The sequence below is a fragment of the Lynx rufus genome, unplaced genomic scaffold (genome assembly GCF_022079265.1).
Source record: "Lynx rufus isolate CCGP_SWC_20201006 ecotype Redwood Valley unplaced genomic scaffold, mLynRuf1.p SCAF_39, whole genome shotgun sequence".
Classification (NCBI taxonomy): Eukaryota; Metazoa; Chordata; class Mammalia; order Carnivora; family Felidae; genus Lynx; species Lynx rufus.
The window spans coordinates 2502016-2511512 of NW_025814855.1; positions in this window are offsets into that span (position 1 = coordinate 2502016).

The following is a 9497-nucleotide window of genomic DNA, read 5'->3' on the forward strand; positions in this document are numbered from 1 at the left end:
AATGATGTTCCCTTCGTGGTGAGAATTTTCAGCATCTACTCTCTCTCTCTCTGGGCACCTTTCAAATACACCACACGGCAGCGTCCATGACAGCCGGGAGCCATCCATCACGTCCCCAGGACTACGGGTCCTACACAGGGTCCTACAAGGGCCCCAGCCCCGCCTCTGGTGAGCCACCCATCTGATCTCTTTCCCTGAGTGGGTTTGGGTGTTTTTCTCCCAGTCCACACATAAGTGAGGTCATATTCATCTTCCTCTGTCTGACTTTTAACAAACTATAAAGTGCCCAACACTGTCGAAGGTTAACCTCTGTGTCTTTCTGCCTTAAATATACGACAGAAAAATAAAACCAAGGGTTCTGAGTTCATTGCTGGTTTTTCTGGTGGGGCTCCATTCTGGAACGCTTTTGTTTAAGTAAAAAAAAAAAAAAAAAATCAGAGAGTTGGTTGAGGGAAAGGGCCGAAGGAGGCAGGTAAACAGTAGGATACTGGGCGCATAACCGCAGAGCCCCACGGTGCAGGAGTGACCAAACTTTAAGAGTCACAGAGGCGTTAGCCCCTCTCCATCCTTCCGGACCCCTGGTTGCCATCCCCCCCTCCCCCCTCCGCTTACCTCACTGGTGTTGGCAGGTGCCCCCAGCTCTCTCGGGGTCCAGCTCCTCCACATCCTCCACGGCAGCTTTTATGCCTCCCGAGGAGAAAGGAGAAAGGAGGCGGGCAGGGCAGGGGAGAGGGAGGGAGTCAGCAATTAGGGGGGGAAGACGGGAGAGAGTGCCAAGGCTGGAGGAGGGGTGAGGCTTCGCGGACACCAGGGGCTTTTATGAGCTGAGCTCAGAACGGGGTGCTTCCCGCAGGGAAGTGTTTCTGTGCCTCACCTCAGTTTCCCCCGCAGACCCTCTAATCCGACGAGTACATGACCCTTCCTCCTCCCCTCCTGCCCCTCTCAGGTGTGATTTGCGCTTCAAGCTCTGCGTTTACTCGAGCAATCCCCTGGCCTGGATCTGCCCAGGCCAGGCCTGTCTGGGCCCCCGCACCCCACCTCTACCCACGGCCCCGCAGCACTGGGCTCCCTTCAGTCCCTCCTGCTCTTCTGCTTCTCCCTTGTATCATGCACCTTGTCCGTATGTTTCCTTCATTGTTATGCGTCTCCCGCTCCCTGGAAAATAGGCTTGGTGAGGGGTGGGAAGGCACCTTGCTCACTGGAGGGCATTTGCCCACAGGCTTTCTTTCTTTTTTGCTCATCATGACTTTGGGGGTACTTCTGTGTGACCTCCCTCTCTTTCTGTTCTTTTTTAAAACCTGTCTTTTTGTTTCTCTCCCTCTTTGCCCCAGAGATCAGCAGGTTTCCAGGGGAAGGAGCCCTGGCATCAGGGAAGGGCATGCACCCCTGGCTTTGCCCTCTGCCCCCTGGAAGTCCTGGTCCTCACCAGACACGGTTTCCCCATCTGTACCATGCAGAGCTGGGGTCCATCGGTACCTTCTTTCCATCTCACATCAACCCCACCCCCACAGAAGGGACCTTCCTCATCTCAGTGATAAAATGAAGTCCCTGGGGGGACGCCGGGGTGGCTCAGTCAGTTGAGCGTCCGACTTCAGCTCAGGTCATGGTTTGTGAGTTTGAGCCCCACGTCCAGCTCTGTGCTGACAGCTCAGGGCCTGGAGCCTGCTTCGGACTCTGTGTCTCCCTCTCTCTCTGCCCCTGCCCCACTCACGCTCTGTCTCCGTCTCTCTCAAAAATAAAAATAAACCTTAAAAAAAAAGAACGTTAAAAATAAATAAATAAAATGAAAACCCTGGACCATGGGTAGAATGACAGCAAGAAAGAGGACCACTGGACCACATGGACTGTTTGCTCCCATTTTCATTTTCTCTTCTGGAGGAGGAGGGGAGGAAGTGACAGGAAGGTGTAAATGGCTTTGCTGGGAAAGAGGGTGAAGAAGGAGGGGTGTTGCTCACAGAGGAGGGAGAGAAGGACAGACGTTGCTGGAAACCCAGACGTGGTTACCTGGAGACCGATGAAGAGTCAGAGGACAGAGACCTCGCTTCCTCATTAACCAGGTCTGGAGAAATAAATGGAGTCCAAATCTCATGCAAAACAAAACCAAGGTGTGTGGGAGGCGTGTCACTTTCTTTGCACTTCTGTGGCTGAGCCTGCTGTCGTGAGCCTGCATCCCTCTTAGCAACTTGGAAACGTGGGCACTGCAGTTTCCCGTCCGACCTTTCTTTGCTGCTATTGGTGATGAGTCTGCTGGGTTTTATCTGAACATCCACAGCCTCGCTAAGTGTCCCAGTGCTGTGGAGAATGCTAATACACGCCTGTCCCTAGCAGGTGACGGGAGACTGGGATCGAAACTTATCCTTCCTTCCAAAGATCGGTATTGGGTGCCTAACTGTACTCTGTCCCTGCCCACAACCCAGTGAGCCAATGACCCAATTATTCCGGCTAGCAAAAGCAGAAAAGATACTTGCTGGAGCTTCTGGGAACAACACAAAACAAAAAAATCTTCCTTTTTTAATGTTTTATTTTGAAATAATTTTAGACTTCCATGAAAGTTGTCCAAATCATTCCCCAGTACTCAGACTCTCCAAATGTTTACATTTTTCTGCATTTGATTTCTCTGATACACCCTCCCCTACCCCGTCTGCCTCTCTCCTCTCCGCATATGCACATATAAATATTCTGAACTGTTTGAGAATAAGTCACAAACATTATATTCTCTCAGTCCTAAATTCTTCCACACATCTTCCTAAAAACAAGGACATTCTTGGGGCGCCTGTGTGGCTCAGTTGGTTAAGCGTCCAACTCTTAATTTCAGCTCAGATCCCGATCTCATGGTTCATGACTTCGAGCCCCGCATCGGGCTCAGTGCTGACAGCATGGAGCCTGCTTGGGATTTTCTCTCTCCCTCTTTCTGCCCATCCTCTGCTCACTCGCCCTCTCTCAAAAATAAATAAGCTTAAAAAACTTTTTTAAAAAAGAACATTCTTTAACATAACCACAGTAAGATTGTCAACATTGTAGAATGAATGTTGACACCCCACTAGTACCTAAGCTACAGACCTTACTAATATTTCACCAATTGTCCTAATGGCTTTTATAGCAAAACAAACAAAGAAAAAACAAAACAAAAAAAAAGCAAAAGAAACACCTCCATCCCATGCCTCTTTGTTGGTCCCCTTTACAGCTAAAGATTGTCTCTACTTTATCTTTCATGACCTTGATGTTTTCCTTGAAATTTTGGTGAGAGTACCAGTGAAATATTTTGTGGAATGCTTCTCAATTTGGGTTTGTCTGACACTTTCTTGTGTTTGGGTTGTGCATGTTGTGCAGGAAAGTCACAGAAGTGATTGGGGTGGTGTTGTATAAATTATGTCCTCCTGGGTGCATCTGGCCATGGGAGCTTGGGACATCAGTTCATTCTGCTCCTGGTCAATCGCCTGGTTAAGGCGGTGTTGGCCAGATCTCTCCACTGCGAAGTTACTTTTTGTCCCTTTGTAATTGATCACTGTCTCGTGGGGAGATACTTGGAGATGACGTAAGTGTGTTTCCTCAGTCTTTTGAGAGAATTTCTGGAAGCATATCTCTAGATAGATATGTATTCCTCTGTATCTCTTCCTTGAAAAGAAGCCCAAAGCCCCAGGAGATGTTTGGTCACCCGGTCACCACGAGGGGGAACAAAACGCAGGATTGGAACTGAAACACAGAAGGCAGGATGGGAAGACAGAGAAACTGAATCAGGACAACACTGAGAAACTGAGTCTCCCAGATCTGAAAACTCACCCCATTCCTGCATTTCCAATTATGTGCTCCTATGCTGTCATTAAGCCAATTTGAGGTGAATTTTTTTTTAATTTTAGAGAAAGAGAGACGGCGTGAATGGGGAAGGGGGGAGAGAGAGGAGAGAGAGAGAGGGAGAGAGAGAGAGAGAAAGAGAGAGAGAATCACAAGCAGGCTCCATGCTCAGTGTGGAGCCTGACACAGGGCTCGATCCCATGACTCTGGGATCATGATCTGAGATGAAACCAAGAGTCAGACACTCGACTGACTGAGCCACCCAAGCTCCTGAGTTGGATTTTTAAAAGAACAGCTTTATTGAGGTATACGGATGTACAAAGAACTGCGCATATTGCTAAGTTTAGACACAAACCAGGGCCCGTGGCGCCATCACCACAATCCAGGTAACAGACACACCAGCACCTCCTGGAGTCTCCTGTGTCCCTTTGTGTTGGGTCTTGCGCGCGCGCATGTGTGTGTGTGTGTGTATGTGTAAGAACACTTAACATGAAGTCTGCCCCCCTAGCAAATCTTTGACGTGGGCAAGGCAGTTGTACGGCAGGTCTCACAGCGTCTAGAGCAACTGAGAGTCTTCCCCGACCGCGAGTTACTGTTACTACAGAAGGTAAACGGGAGAGTTCACAAGCATGTCAGAATCAAACAACAGCCAACAGGGCCGAGAAAAAATTGAAAGGGAAATCAAAAAATGTCTTGAGGGGAGTCTGGGTGGCTTAGCTGGTTGAGCGTCAGACTTCAGCTCAGGTCACGATCTCAGGGTTCGTGAGTTCGAGCCCTACATCGGGCGCTGTGCTGTGCTTGGGATTCTCTCTCCGTCTCTCTGCCCCTCTCCCACTCTCGCACACTCATTCTCTCTCCTTCTCTCTCTCAAAATAAATAAATTAAAAAAAAATGTCTTGAGTTAGGCTAGATGACTTGGATTTCTAGAACTTGTGGGGAACACTTCCCGAGAGACCAAACCTCCCATCTCCACCATTGCATCCCAGTTTTCTTGGGGTGGGCGTGTGAGGTCAAGATGTCAACGGTGGCTCATCCTCAGTGCTCTGGTCTGAAGGGTGGAAGAACACGGACACTGGAGACTATGAGCTGCAGGCACTTGAATCCTTACTCCCACCCCTACTCTCTACACACACATTCTGCTTCTGCTGGGAACACTCATCAACATCCAAATAACTGACTGCACACTCCATTTCTTTTCCACCAAGTACTAGAGAAACAGAGGAAGATTCAGCCTACCCCCAACTAAAAGTATATTTGAGGGTCTAAAGGATGAAGGCTGTGAACTGAGAGAGTTGAGAAAAAATAGGGAATTAGAGATGGTGGATAGATAGACAGACAAAACAGACAGAAGAAAAAGATGCAGAGGGTCAGTGAGAATATTTGCATCTAAGATTAGAGGCACGCTGTTCCTCAGAGCCAAGGGAATGGAACAAACATTTGCAGAGCAATGCTAAGTGGATGATAAAAATAATAGCTTCTGATTCAGACCTTTACTCTGCCAGGGATAGAGTGTCTTTATATGGGTTATCTCATCGAATCTGAAAAATAGCCCTATAAAATGGGTAGTATTGTGATCTCATGTATTTTGTTTTTATTTATTTTTTAATGTTTATTTATTTCGAGAGAGAGAGAGAGAGAGAGAGAGAGAGAGAGAGAATCCCAAGCAGGCTCCACAATCAGCACAGAGCCCAACTTAGTGCTCGATCCCACAACCCCGGGATCATGACTTGAGTCTAAGTCAAGAGTTGGACACTCAACTGACTGAGCCACCCAAGTGCTCCTGCCTTGTGTTCTCATTTTAGAGGGGGAGATGTAGGTTCTGAGAGTGGAAATAACATGGCCAAGATCACACACCTCCCAGGGGACAGGGGCAAGCTTGCTCTTTGGCCGGCACTCCTCACCGCTGCATTAGGCATGCGTTCAATCACATGAAGCAGGCAGTGACCATCGCAGTACCTCAATGCTCCCACACACGTCCAATTCTTGAGTCTCAAACCCTACAAGGCAACTCCGTCAAAAGCTGTGTACGTTTTGAGATTCTGGACGTATGTTTCCAAGTTGTCCTTCAGCAAGAGTGTACCAGTTTCTGGTTCCACAGAGCCACAGAAAGGTGCCATGTCGTCGGAGAGAGTGACAACGGTCAGGAGAAGTTACCGGGAGGGCTGGGAAGCCCTAGGCCCTGTTGGTGCGGGAGAAAGACCTACCTGAGTTACTGAACCAGAATTCATTGAATTCTCAGATTTTTAAAGGGGGTTGGGCTGGTGAAGCCGTAATCGTGATGTCAGAAGGATCAAGCACAGCACCTGTGGCCAGAGCGGACTCCCCCAACAATGTTTCTGTGCAAAGCTGAGGAGAGCCAGAACGGAGTGGGGCCAGTGGCCGTCAGGTGGGGGTGGTGCGGCTGACTCATGGGCCAGAGTCACCAGAAGTGGAAGGGCGTCCTGGGGTCGGGCGGATGACAAAGGTGGTGATGGGGAAAGACAGAACGAGTGCATATCAAACGGTGAAAATTTGAAGAGTGAAGAGGCGGCAACCTGTCTGGGTTCTGAATCCGAGGGCGCGTGGAGAATGGTACAGAGACGGTTATGTGGGCGGCGATGGGTTCCTTCATGTTGGTGGGGTGGGCCGTATCTTTCTAGTTTCTGCTTTCCTCGTAGGTGCACAGATAATATTAGTAGGATATTGAAAAGGGGGTAGTGTCCCGCCAAGGATGGACAGAAAGGGCGAGCATTCTGCTACTGGCTCTGTCTGGAATGCCCCCGCCAGATATTGCGTGGGTGAGTCCCTTCCTTCAGAGTCTGCAACACGGCAGACTGAAAGAGGGTAAATAAAATAAAATGAAAGAAAAGATCATAATGAAGAGACGGGGCGAGACCTTGGCACAAGCACGGCAGGCTACTCTTTCCTGTTGGTTAACTCTGGTCACCATGAGGTTCGGGGAGGTGCTGTAATGTGGAGGGATTGTTACGCATCATCACGGAGACAGGTACACGTGAATGTCTTCGGATTTTACCCCTGTGGAGTGAGGCAGGCTCTAAAAACCCATAAAACCACTCGTAAAAGTCTCCTAAGGTTTACAAATTTAGACCCATGTTTGTCTTTTCAATCTTACCAAAGAAATCCCCTCACAGACGTACAATAAAAGTGAAAAGGGGGTCCTTGTACAGTTCAAAAACAATTTTGCACGGAAGCTTTATTTCTCCTTCCCATCCAAGGAGGTAAAAACGAGCTTGGGGGAGTTGGGTGCACGCTTCCTTCCTCCTGCAGGTCAGCTTTGAGCACCCACCTCTGTCCATTGTGCCGAATATTCAAAATGTTCTTCGTTTCTTTATTATGTTGGACCCAAATTAGGGAATTGCAATTAATCCTCTAAAGGACATAGGCATGCTATTGTTTGGGGTTGGGAACCTGGGTTAGGATTAAGACCCCACTCCCTTTACTGTCCATAACCCCAAGATCAGTGTTGTTCCAACACCCCTGGGTTCCCCACTCGTGTGTCCACTTAACCCCCGGGGAAAAGAAGGACTCAGTTGCCTCGAGTCTCTCAGACGTCTTCACGTCTCACTGGCCTGCCATGCAGTTGTGGGAGTCACGACAGATCTCTGGATCTCCGTTGCTTTACTGGTAAACTGAGGGATCAGGTCAGATGTCGTAAAGGGGTAACCCCGATCAGACCCTCTTCGGGTTCCTCTGCAGTGTTTCGAGCCACCGGCGTGGAGAGTTCAGGAATTTCAAGTCCAGACCTGATCTCTGGCTTCTCGCGATGTGTCAGGGGGTCTGTACACCCCCAGATGGCAGCCACAGGCCGGGGCTGAGTGGCAGCTCTTGACAAGGTGTGTTCTTTCCAGTTCACTGCAGACCTCACCAGCCCCTACTGTGTACCCCTCCTTCCTTCACCTGTTTCTGCAGTATCTCTGGTTCCCATTATGTCACTTGGGACCTCCTGCCCTAGAAACCCTCCGATGTCCTGGATTAAAAAGATGAATCTGAGACTTTTCCTTGGGCTCTGTGATGGGAAGGGGATATGTGCAGAGGCTTTGAACTGGCTCCCCGCCCTGGAACTCAGCACTTCCTGATATCTTTGTGTCCTGTCATCTCTCATTCCCTGGGCTGCTCTGTGTTTCCTCGGAGGAAGAAAGGGACGTGGAAAGAGAGCTTTGGAACCGGATGTACCTGGGTTTGAATCCCAGCTCTGTTGCTTCCTAATTAGCCTACTGCCGACTTCTTCATCTTTAGAAATGATTGTTTTTATTATAAAAATAATATCTCCACGGAGTTGTTATGAGAGCAACTAAGTATTGAGGACTCTGCATATAAGGCAGGCTGGGAAGGGACCCACTGTGGAAAGGAGCCTTCATCAAACATCATGGTCAGGGGCGTCTGCACGGCTCAGTTGGTTAAGTGTCTGACTCTTGGGTTCAGCTTAGGTCATGATCTTGTGGCTTCGTGGGTTCGAGCCCCGCATAAGGCTCTCTGCTGACAGCAATGCAGAGCCTGCTTGGGATTCTCTCTCCCTCCCTCTGCCCCTTCCCCACTCACGCTGTCTCTGTCTCTCTCAAAATACATAATCTTTAAAAATAACATAATCATATTTACAGTAATCACACGCACTAACTGGGCTCTAAGTGATGTGCTAAGGACATCGTGCGTCTGACCTCACTGAACCCTCCTGATAACCCTGTGAGATAGGTATGACCTTCACTGAACCAGTGACAAACACAAAGGCTCGGAGAGGTTAAGTAACTTCCCCAAGATTGCACAGACAATAAATAACCACATCCAAACCCAGGCGTTGGGACCCGGGAGCCTGTTTGCTTATCCATCATGCAGCAGAATAGGGACGTGGTAGGATCCAAGGTCACGAGTGAGGAAGCGGAGGGCGCTTTCTTCTCTCCTGGACCGGACTCAGCCCCTCCTGCATGTCGTCTACACTGAGCAATGCCTCTGAGTTGCCTGCTCTCATCTTCTCCCCACCCCCCCACACCCAACCTGTTTTCCACACGACGGCCAAAACAGTGCCCTTAAAATACAAGCAGGATAACGCGGGGCTTGCCCAAAACCCAGCAGCGGCTTCCCAGCGTCCCGAATTTATAATTAACCTCTCACGGCAGCCCAGACGCTCATGGCTCATCCTCCCTTCCTTCCTCGCTCTGGCCACCCTGGCCTCCTGCCCACACCAGGCTCTCTCTGCCCCGGGGCCGTGGCCTGGCTGTGTCCTCTCTCCGTAAGGTCTTCCCCAGGCCTCACCCGAGCCCCTCCTCAGACCTTCCCGACTCTTCCATCTCCACCGTCTGCCCCCAAACGTGCCCTGGACCATCTGAGCGTAAACTCAGCCGGGCAGGGACTCCGCCTGGGCTCTCCTCCTTCCATGGGCCACTTGACGTGGTACCCGGCCACAGTGCGTGCTCATGAACGACTTCTGAGCAAACGGAGGGGTCTTAGCAGAGGGGCTGCACTGCCGGCCCCACCCTTTCCTGCATCCACACCGTCTGCACATGACCCTGCGACTCCCTCCTTCCCCTTGACCGCGGGCTGGCCTTGCAGCTGGCTCTGGCTGAGAAAAGACAGCGGGAAAGTTGTGCTGGCTTCCAGCCTATGCCCAGGATGCCTTGCCTACCCCCGCTCCTCTGGCTCACCCTCGAAACCCTGCCTCTGCCATGGGAACGAGCCCAGGTACGTCTGACAGTGGGTGCGTCCGAGACAAG